The following is an 11,666-nucleotide window of genomic DNA, read 5'->3' as shown; positions in this document are numbered from 1 at the left end:
TAGAATTGAGTAGATCAGCTAACTCCTAGCAATTCAAGAAAGAGTTTACAGCAGAGATTTAGGACACACCTCAGATTGCCACCACCAAGATCACAAAGAGATGTAGAGTCCCATATTGGACTATGCCTAGTCACCAATAATGTATGGTTTGGTTTTTCATTACATTTTCAGATCAATTCCCTTTATTTATACAACTGAATGGACTGTAATGCCTGTCGTATTTCTAAAAAATGCATTAATATTTCTAAATGCTTTCACACCATTCATCTTCTGCTTATGTTGATAACCAAGTCAGGCAGCTTATTTGGTACAGCTAAATTGTTTGTCACACTAATGTATTCCATTAGTTGTTAAATGTTTCCACAAACATATTTATTTGAATGAACAGTCACATGGATCCAACTGCATTTTGGTGAGGGATTTACTCTTCTTTATTAGGTTTTTAAATTGTTATAATATATTTGCTATAAAAAGTGATCATTAGTTGCTTGCTCATCTAAAACTTTAGCATTATAGAATTATTAAATTCTCTGAAGAGAGCAGATAACTGTGCATACACAATCGGATCATTTCAGGCTTATTTTCGAAAGAGAAGGGTACCCATCTTCCAACACAAATCGGGAGATGGGCGTCCTTCTCTGAGGGTCGCCCAAATCGGCATAATCGAAAGCCGATTTTGGGCATCCTCAACTGCTTCCCGTCACGGGGATGACCAAAGTTCACGGGGGAGGGGGGGGGAGGGTGTCAGCACTGTAGCGAAGGCGGAACCGGGGTGTGATTAAGAGATGGGCATCCTCGGCCGATAATGGAAAAAAAGAAGGGCGTCCCTCACGAGCATTTGGCTGAATTTACCTGGTCCATTTTTTCTTGCGACCAAGCCTCAGAAAGGTACCCAAACTGACCAAATCACCACCGGAGGGAATCAGGGATGACCTCCCCTTACTCCCCCAGTGGTCACCAACCCCCTCCCACCCTAAAAAAAACTTTAAAATTATTTTTTTGCCAGTCTCAAATGTCATACCCAGCTCCATGACAGCAATATGCAGGTTCCTGGAGCAATTTTAGTGGGTGCAGTGCATTTCGGCCAGGCGGACCCAGGCCCATCTCCCCCCTACCTGTTACACTTGTGGTGGTAAATGTGAGCCTTTCAAAACCCACCTGAAACCCACTGTACCCACATGTAGGTGCCCCCCTTCACCCCTCAGGGCTATGGTAGTGGTGTACAGTTGTGAGGAGTGGGTTTTAGGGGGCTCAGCACCGAAGGTAAGGGAGCTATGCACCTGGGAGCAATTTCTGAAGTCCAATGCAGTGCCCCCTAGGGTGTCCTGGCATGTCAGGGGGACCAGTACACTACAAATTCTGGTTCCTCCCATGACCAAAGGGCTTGGATTTGGTCATTTTTGAGATGGGCGTCCTCGGTTTCCATTATGGCCGAAAACCGGAGACGACCATCTCTAAGATCAACCATCTCAACATTTAGGTCGACCATCTCTAAGATCAACCTAAATGTTGAGATTTGGGCGTCCCCAACCGTATTATAGAAATGAAAGATGGACGCCCATCTTGTTTCGATAATATGGGTTTCCCCGCCCCTTCGTGGGGCCGTCCTGCGAGGACGCCCTCATGAAAACATGGGCGCCCTGTTCGATTATGCCCCTCCACATGTGCTGCATTTAGGTGCAGATGATCAAAAGCCCTGTGCTGTTCCAAAAAGCGCTCTAAAAATAGCACTGGAACAGCACGGGGTTTTACCACCACTATGATCAGAGATATTAGTGTGCAAATTTAAGCACGCTATTATCTCTGATCATAGGGTAAAAGTGCGGGAAGATTGTGCCTGAACGCATCTTGCACTTGTTTGACAGGTCTGGGCTGTCAAAACCCCAGACCTGTCGAACACAGGGGCTAGAGGTCTGTGGGACACCTAGACCCCTTGCAATGCAAGGCCATGGTGGCCTAGTGCCCCTGAACCCCCACTCCAAGCCAGTATGCTAGCAGGCCCCCAACCCCCCAATATAACCCCCCTGCAGGAGCTCCCAAACCCCCCCCCCCACAGGAACCATGACCCCCACCAGCACCACAGGGGCGGGACCCCCCAAAAAAGCCCTGGTGGCCCAGTGGGCCACGAACACAAGCCCCCCCAACCTGGTGGTCTAAAGGCCCCCTTCCCTGCCCCCCTACACTTGAGTGGCAGAGGAGAGAGTAGTACACTCTTTCTTCTGCCACTTTCAAGCCCACTTTCAAGCCCCCTACACTTGAGTGGCAGAGGAGAGAGTAGTACACTCTCTCCTCTGCCACTTTTCAAGTCTCTCAGGAACCAAGCCAAGCAGGGAAATGCTCTAAACAGCCAACACAAGATTAAGAGACCTCTTGCAAAGGAAATGTAGGAAAGCTCCCTGGGTCCTTACAAAGGAGTAGGCTGATGATGTCACAAGTAGGAAATGAAGCAGAAGCAGAGAGACCAAAGTGAGGCTTGGTTTACAGGAAGAACAACAATAGGAAAAAAGGCAGACTGGAGAGGTCACAGAGAAACAGTAGGTCTGAACATAAGGGCACGGCCACAACCATGACAACTTTTTAGCTGTTAAAGATAGGACAGCTATGTACATGGTCCTATTTCACCACTGAACTTATTCAGTTAGGTGCTGAATATTGGTGCATAATTGGATAAGTCACTCAATATGGCCAGTTAAGCTAGGCGTTAACCGGTAATATTCTCCCACTGAATATTAGCGTTTTAAGTGCCGATATGCTATTTAACTAGTCAGCAGCCATGTCTGGCCAGTTTAATAGCTTTGAATATCAGGGTGGGGGTAAATATTCTTTATTAAAGAGGAGACTTCATGTATTAGAACAGTGATTATTCTCTTCTATACATGTTCTTTGGGGGGGGGCAGGGGCAGGTGGTAATCTCTTCCTCTATTGGCTTCCATTCTAATCAGAAAATACATCATCTAGGGCTATATTATCATTGACCATCATTCACAATTTTTCTAATTTTTAATCCCTCTACCACTTTCAGTCTTGTCAGAATGGCAGTGATGGTGTTCCAGCTGAAAGCCATGAACTGAGGCTCCTCGGGAACCTGGTACAAATGTGCTGTTAAGTGAGCCATTAGGTGTTGTTCTTGAAGAATGAATGGAATCCTCCAGCCAAGGCTCTGTGAACACTGACTTTGCAGAATTCCCAGTCCCAAGGGACAGGGAATATGCAGAAGTGTATAACACTGCTCTCCCATGCAGCTGTACATAAAACTGACATCAAGCCATCGTACAATCTTCCTGCTTTCAGTGCTGGTCTACCAAAGCAAAGTACTCAATGTCTATACAAATTGGAATCCATTAATTATCAGCGCTTCATCCTGCATTGTCATAGGTTGATGAAATACATCTGCATAGTTCTTCATCAGTGTACTAAAACAGAACACAGGTGTTGATTATTATTGTGGCAAACATCATTTGTTGTGCTAATTAGCATTTTATTACACACTAATTACACTTGCATGTTGAGCCAAACTTTATTAATCTATATGCATTTATTTGTAAAGTGAATTTTTACCTGATTTGTAATTAATAAGTGACTAACATCATTTTAGAAATCTGATTCATATTTGGGTACTTATTTTGTACCAGGAGCAACAGAGGGTTAAGTGACTTGCCTAGAGTCACAAGGAGTTGCAGTGGGAATTGAACTCAGCTACCCAGGATCAAAGTCCACTGCACTAACCACTAGGCTATTCGTCCACTCCTTAGTTATGATTGGAAAAAATGCACCCTGCTCCAAATAAGCCTAAATGTATGCACAACACACTTATTCCATCTCAAAGCAGGAAATGAAAGGTCTGGCAAATATTTGGACTCTTTACCACCCCGTGGAACTCCAATCCTACCCTGATCAGAATATCCAATGTCAATTCATACCCCTTGCTGTCTTTCATCCTGTCCTACCACTTCTCCACATCTGACAAGCAGTTTCCTTTCTGCCTGCTCCATGGGCATAAGAGCTCCAGCCATGCTGCAGATAAGTGGCAGAGACTGTGAGGATTGAATCACCCAACAGCTCCACACTCACAGGCTCCACCCCCTGGTCTTCCATGTGTCATGCAGGCACCTGTGAGTATGCTGCTATGAGTTGACTCAGTCCTCATGTTTACTGCATCTGTTTATAGTATGGTAGGAGCCCTTATGTTCAAAGGTTTGGTGGGAAGTTGATCAAATGTCAGAGGACCACTGGGTGGTGAATGAGAATGGAGATCTAGGTCAAAGGTCTGGCAATTAAAATTTAATGCAAAGAAGTGCGGATTGATGCACTTGAGGTGCAGAAGTGTACCAGACAGGAGGTGTGAGAAATTGATAATCACAGTTCAGGAGAGGGACCTTGGGATGATGGTGTCTGAGGATCTCAAGGTGATGAAACAATGTTACAAGCCACTGGTCACAGCCAGAAGAACGCTGGGCTGCACAGAGAAGAGTCTAACCAGTAGAAGAAAGGAGGTGTTGATTCCCTTGTACAAGTTGTTGGTGAGGCCCCACTTGGAGTATTGTGTTCAGTTTTGGAGGCCCTATCTTGCTAAGGACAAAAAAAGACTTGAAGTGATTAAGACAAAAACAAAATGGTATGGGGTATGCACCACAAAATGTATGAGGAGAGACTTAAGGACCTGGAGGAAAGGAGACAGGGGTGATATGATACAGATATTCAAATATATGAAAGGTATTAATCTACAAACAAACTTTTTTCCAGAGACAGGAAGGTGGTAGAACTAGAGAACATGAATATAGGTTGCTGGAGGGCCAACTCAGAAATAACGTTAGGAAGTACTTTTTCATGGAGAGGGTGGTAGATACCTGGAATGCCCTCCTGCAGGAGGTGGTGGAGATGAAAATAGTAACGGAATTCAAAAATGTATGGGATAAACATAAATCCTATATGGAAAAAATGGAACCAAAGTTAGCAGTGCTTCGATGGCAACTCCAGTGATCGGGAAGCAAGGCCAGTGCTGAGCAGACTTCTATGGTCTGTCTCCTGATTGTAGCTGGGCAGATTTGGATGGGCTGGAGCGGGGCTTTGATGACAGCTTAAGTAGTTGGAGAACAGGGCCAGTGCTGGGCAGACATCTATGGTTTGTGCCCTGAAAATGGCAAGGACAAATCAAGATCAAGTGTGCATATGTAGTGTCGCATCATACCTTATGCTATGAATTTATCTTATTGAGCAGACTAGATTGACTGTACAGATCTTTATCTATCGTTATCTACTATGTTGCTATGTTACTATGAAGCAATAGTTTTTTTGAAAATTGCCCACTCTGCATGCAAGTAAAAATATGTTTGTAGTGCAAGTCTGTATTTTTACCTGCATTCATGGAGGAATTTAGGGGATAAGGCAGGGACTGAAATAATGCTTTTGCATTTTCAAAGGAGCATGCTGGTTTAGTTGTAAAAAGTATCTGCACCAAAAGAAGACACTTGGCTTAAGTGCAGTGTTTGCAAACTTATTTTCTGGGTAGAGCTTTGCAGTCTCAAGATTTGAATTTGCTGGTAGTTCCTTCATTTCACCAGGTGCATTTGGAGGAAATTTGAAACCATGTTTTTCTGGTCACTGGCCATCGTTTGTGGAATTCTCTCCCTTTGACTATCCAGCTCATTTTCAAAAGTGATCGCCGGCCATCTTCCGACACAAATCGGGAGATGGCTGGCGATCTCCTGAACCCAGCCAAATCGGTATAATCGAAAGCCGATTTTGGTCGGGTTCAACTGCTTTCCGTAGCGGAGCTGGCGAAACATCAAGGGGGCATGTCGGTAGGGTAGTGAAGGCGGCACAGGGGCGTGCTCACGAGATGGCCGGCTTCGCCCAATAATGAAAAAAAAAGCCAGGCTTGTAGAACATTTCTCCGGCTGTACTTGGTCCCTTTTTTTTTCACGACCAAGCTTCAAAAAGGAGCCCCAACTCACCAAATGACCACCGGAGGGAATCGGGGATGACCTCCTCTTACTCCCCTAGTGGTCACAACCCCCTCTAACCCAAAAAAATAAATTAAAAAACATTTTTTTGCCAGCCTGAAATGTCATACCCAGCTCCATAACAGCAGTATGCAGGTCCCTGGAGCAGTTTTTAGTGGGTGCAGTACACTTCAGACAGGTGAACCCAGGCCTATCCCCCCCCCCCCTACCTGTTACACTTGTGGTGGTAAATGGGAGCCCTCCAAAACCCCCCAAAACCCACTGTACCCACATGTAGGTGCCCCCGTTCACTCATAAGGGCTATGGTAATGGTGTAGATTTGTGGGGAGTGGGTTTTGGGGGGGATTTGGGGGGGATTTGGGGGGCTCAGCACCCAGGGTAAGGGAGCTATGCACCTGAGAGCTATTTTTTTTTTAATTTTTAGAAGTGCCCCCTAGGGTGCCCGGTTGGTGTCCTGGCATATCAGGGGGACCAGTGCACTACAAATGCTGGCTCCTCCCATGACCAAATTCCTTGGATTTGGCCGGGTTTGAGATCGCCGGCATTATTTTCCATTATGGCCGAAAAACCGATGCTGGCCACCTCAAACCCGGCGAACTCTGACATTTGGCCAGGCCCAACCGTATTAGCGAAAAAAAAGATGGCCAGCCATCTTTTTCGAAAATACGGTTAGCTCCGCTCACTTACGGCGCCGGCCCCAAAGATGGCTGGCCAGCTATTTGGCCAGTGCCATTCGATTATGCCCTTCCATGTTACAGCTGTCTTCTGTGTCCCAGTTCAAAAAACAGGTGGAAACCTGGTTGTTTTGTAAAGCGTTTGCTTAAAGGGAGGCTTCCCAGGATTTGGGGGGGGCATTAGATATTTATATGGGGTTTTGTGATGTTTTATGTGCTATTTTATGAGTTTTATATTGTACTCCACTAGGCGGTCTATAAAAGTATTAAATACATTTTCAACTTTTAAAAATGAATTCAAATTCCATGGGCAAAAATAACACAAGCCCCCAGATGTTAACTATGGTGCCCAGATTTGCGTGCTCAAATTGGTGCGCTCCTGTAATGTGCACACAAATTAAATGGCTAATGATCTGTTAACCATCAATAATTGGAAGCTAACAACCAATTACTGAAGTTCATTAGCACCCATTAGAATCTGCGTGTGTATCTGGCTGCATGCTATTCTATAAGACAGTGTGCCTAACTCCCATAATACATATCACAAAAGGGGGCATGGATATGGGTGCATCAGGAGTGTTCTAAAAAGTTCCACACATAGTTGTAGAATACTGGCTCAGTGCACCCAACCTGGGCGGCAGCATTTACACCTGGTTTCAGCAGGCATAAGTCTGGTGCTTCAAGTTTGGGCGCAGGAATTGGTGCTAAGCAGTGGCAATCCTTGGTCGGCTGCCACCCGGAGCGGATTGCCACTGCAAGCACACCCCCCCCCCCGGGTGCAGCGGCATCTGTGCCCCCCCCTGAGTGCAGCATGACACCACCCCCGGCGCATCAACACCCCCCCCCCCCCCCGGGTGCATTCTTACCTGCTGGGAGCAGCCACGTGGCTGTCAGTTCCTCTGGTTCCCTGCGCCCTCTGCCCCGGAATAGTAATCTGTTCCAGGGCAGAGGGAGCAGGGAACCAGCGGAGCCAACAGCCATGTGGCTGCTTTCTGCATCCCTCCAGCGGCATGCACCCGGTGCATGCACCCACCCCCACCACTCCGCCCTTGGTACACAACTGGTGCTAAGCGAGATTCGATAAAGGGCATATGCCCCTTACAGAATCACTATTAGTGCCGATCTTTTCTGGCACCAGCTTTTGAGCACGATTTATAGAATCCAGCCTGAGGATTTTACACATAGGTGAACATATGAAAATTGTGTTCATAAACAGTTCTAACTGCATTTGTGTATAAGCAAGCCTTCATTGAAACTTCCCTCTGTCAAAGAATACACTTGAATGTAAATTACAGAAATTATATGAAAATTACCCACAAATTTTAATTGTTGTCCTTTTCCAGATGAAAAAATATTTCCTCTTTATATCATCAACTTCTGCATTAAATGCTTCCAGAAATGGGCAGCAGATGGAGCTATAAAGAACAACTTTTATACTGAAACACAGCCTTTTCATATTCTAAAACCATAGGTACCTATGCTAAAATAACATACATAGATAATTCAGGGCCTGTTATATCAAGCCGCGCTAGTGGCTCCCAGTGCGATAATACAGACAAAGCCCATTGACTTTGAATGGGCTCCGTCAGCTTTGCTGCAAGAGAACCGCTAGCACGGCTTGATAAAACAGGCCCTTAGTGGATTAAGGAGTTACTTGATTGTAAATCTATCCTTTGTAATATCTTTGGATGGCATATGTTACTTTTTTTTTAATGGTTAATATTTTTCTAATACCTATTGTTTTAGATGCCTTTTGGAATTTTATGAATTATTATTGGAGCTTCGATTCTTGGGTGTATATAAATTGAAAATCTAGATGTTTATTTCCAGCAAACTAGGGACCCCTTTTAGCAAACGGTGGTAAAAGGGGCTCTGCATTGGCATTGGCATACAGGTTTGCCATGCACCAAGGCGCCATTTTACCGCCGCCTGGAAAAAGGAAATTCCGAGCAGGGGATGGAAAAGGCCATGCAGTAAGTGAAACACTTGCTATGCAGCCATTTTTCAAGGGAGCCCTTATCGCCACCTATTTAGGAGGCAGTAAGGGCTCCCACCCTACCCGATGGTAACTGGGCAGTGCACGGCACTGGGGTCAGGCACCTTTGCCGGATTGATGCATGGCAAAGCAGCGGTACAAGTATTTCCACTTTGTAAAAGGGGCCGTAGGTATTCTTAAAGGTATCAAAAATAAGTGTTTTGGGTGTTATTGACACGATACTATTGCTGTGGACATTTTCCAGTAGAATCAATTAGGGACCCTTTTACTAAACTGCGTAGGCGCCTACGCACACCCAATGCACATCAATTTGGAGTTACCACCCAGCTACCGCATGGCCCAAGTGGTAATTTCATTCTTTACATGTGTCCACTACGTGCGCCGGGAAATAGTTTTTTTTATTTTCCTACACATGGCAGAAACCAGGCAATAATCATCATTCTACGCATGTAGACAATTACCACATGGTTACCATGTGAGACCTTACCACTATGTCAACGGGTGGCAATTTTTATTTTGCCGCATGTCCATTTTTGGCAAAAATTTTAAAAAGGCCTTTTTTACAGGCACACTGAAAATGAATCTGCGCGCACCCAAAACATGCACCTACACTAGCCCATTTTTCAGTGCACCTTAGTAAAAGGACCCCATAGTTAGGTGTGTGTCACAGGGGCGTAGCCAGCCTTCCGTGGGGGAGGGGGCACATTTTAGCCCTCCCCCCGGCGCCAACATTGCCGCCCCCCCTCCCGCCGCGAACCCGCCGCCGCTGCAGCCTACCTTTACTTTTGCTGGCGGGGGATCCCACTCCCCGCCAGCCGACGTCTTCTTTTCAGTCGCTTCCTGCTCTTCAATTTGTTTGAACTGTTCTCTGAGTCTGACGTCCTGCACGATTACGTGCAGGACGTCAGCAAACAAATTGAAGAGCAGGAAGGACTGAGAAGACGTCGGCTGGCGGGGAGTGGGATCCCCCGCCAGCAAAAGTAAAGGTAGGCGGGGGCGGGTTCGCCGGGAGGGGGGTCCTGGGGTGAATCTGCGGGGGCCCCGGCCCCCTCAGGCCCCACGTAGCTACGCCACTGGTGTGTCAGTGTTTATCAGTATAGAAAAGGCAGAAAAACTGAGTAAAGAATACAAGGCAACTTTGGGAGGGTTGAAAGAGTGCTAGTGCAAGTAGTGTATTTCCAGTGTTTATCCAATAAACGCCTATTTTAATTTTTTAGATTGAGAGTGTTGTATTGGTGTTTTCCAGTTAAAATCTAAAATTAGAAACTCTAATTATTATTAAAGCAAAATAGTTGGCCATCTGTATACTTAGATGGTAACATTTAAAGCAGTTGATGCCAGTAAGCATGTTTACCTAAGCAAAATGAGCTTTTGGATCTGGATTTAGTTCACCCCTTTTTCGTATTAGCTTAATGCAAATTACAGTCAGGTACAGCAGGTATTTTGAAAATTGTCCAGCCTCTGAGTGAGTAAAAGTATGTGTAGCTCAGGCATGTAGAGAAGGGGAATTCTTGGAATGACAGGAGGCTTCCTGGGAGGAGGAGGGTGAAAGTACATACAAATTTGATTTTCAAATATTCACTTGTGCTTTTTCCTCCAAAGAAGCAGCTCTGCAAAAATACTAGAAACAAAATCAGCCACTACTTTTGCACCCGTGGACCTTGTAGGTCTGATTTTCAAAGGAAACCTCATTGGAATCCCCATGGGAAATCAGAAAATTGCCCCTTGAGGGCATAATTCCTTAAAATGAATCCTTCAACACTTTTACTTATTTTTATCATATTTCTATTTCAGCTTATATTATTATTCAAGAAACTTTGTACTTTAAAATATTCTAAAATCTTCAGATACATAATAGCAGTAAATTACCATTAGTCTTCTGCTCTAACAGCTGGATGCTACCTTAATATTCCACTGCAGCTGCAAAGTCGTCTCCCTTAGCTTGCATTGTACTCCCTCTATGGCCACAAACTTCAACACATAAAAATGCAGATTTAAGCTTCTTTTGAAACAACTCAAACAGGACTTAATTGCACAATTTCATATCAGAAATGCTCAATTACAGATCTCACTTGACAATATATTTCCTGATTGCTGGAGGCGGGAACATTATTCATCTATCTGTTTTAGCAACATGGAACCAACTGCATATCTCACATGACAGATGCAGATCCAGATGTCAAGTCAGCTTCGGATTTTTTTCTAACCATGACATCTGGGAGTCAGTTCCTTATCCTTGGCTGTTACCCTTGTCTGAGCTTCTGTTGGTTTTCTGAAGTGGAAGGCTCATTTTCTGGTCTGATGAAACCATTTAGAAATTTGCTGATCTAAAAGTGGACCTTGGTCAATCACTATTTAATGTATTGTGTTCTTTAGATAGAAAGTTTACTATTAATTAAAAAATCATGAGTACTATATTTTCCAGGACAGTGCATACCAGAAATTTTACCCCTCTCATTATTTTTTTCTGATTAACTCCTGCTGGTTTTTTTCAATGTACCCACTGTCCAGGGGTAGGCAACCACAGTCCTCAAGGGCCACAACCCAGTTGGGTCTTCAAGATTTCCACAATGAATATGGTTATCAATAGAAATCAAACAAAATAAAACATTTATTTTATTTTGTTTGATTTCTATTGATAACCTTAAGAGTGGACTAACACGGCTACCACACTCCTCTACACAATGAATATGTATGAGATTGATTTGCATGTACTGCTTCCTTTGTATGAAAATAGATCTCATGCATATTCATTGTGGAAATCTTGAAAACCAGACTGGGTTGTAACCCTCGAGGACTGTGGTTACCCACCCCTGCACTAGTCAGTACGTAGATTTTTTTTTAAGAAGCAGAAAGAAAACCCCCATAACCATGCAGGTATCTTTTCTTATTCACACCCTTGTGTTCTAAATGTTACCAATCAACCATGGATTTCTTTATGGATTTCAGTGCATTGGACCATGTTTGCCCTGCCCTTCCAGGTTTGTAGTCATTGAAAATCTTGACAGTCAAGCAACTAAGGGAAAAGGATGG

At 44.6% G+C, this 11,666-nt stretch overlaps 1 long non-coding RNA gene across 1 annotated transcript; it reads right to left on the bottom strand.

Annotated features, from left to right (window-relative positions):
* Window positions 1-1,846: 1,846 nt before the first annotated feature.
* LOC115471105 lies at window positions 1,847-11,450 on the bottom strand. The gene is made up of 3 exons (XR_003942279.1): window positions 11,441-11,450; window positions 3,171-3,173; window positions 1,847-1,932 (listed from the first exon to the last, which is right to left on the bottom strand). It is a non-coding gene; the product is annotated as an uncharacterized LOC115471105 (long non-coding RNA).
* Window positions 11,451-11,666: the final 216 nt, after the last annotated feature.

Source organism: Microcaecilia unicolor, chromosome 5 (assembly GCF_901765095.1).
Source record: "Microcaecilia unicolor chromosome 5, aMicUni1.1, whole genome shotgun sequence".
NCBI classification, from domain to species: Eukaryota; Metazoa; Chordata; class Amphibia; order Gymnophiona; family Siphonopidae; genus Microcaecilia; species Microcaecilia unicolor.
Note: the sequence above shows the minus strand (reverse complement) of the source record. Positions and strands in the feature narration are given on the sequence as shown.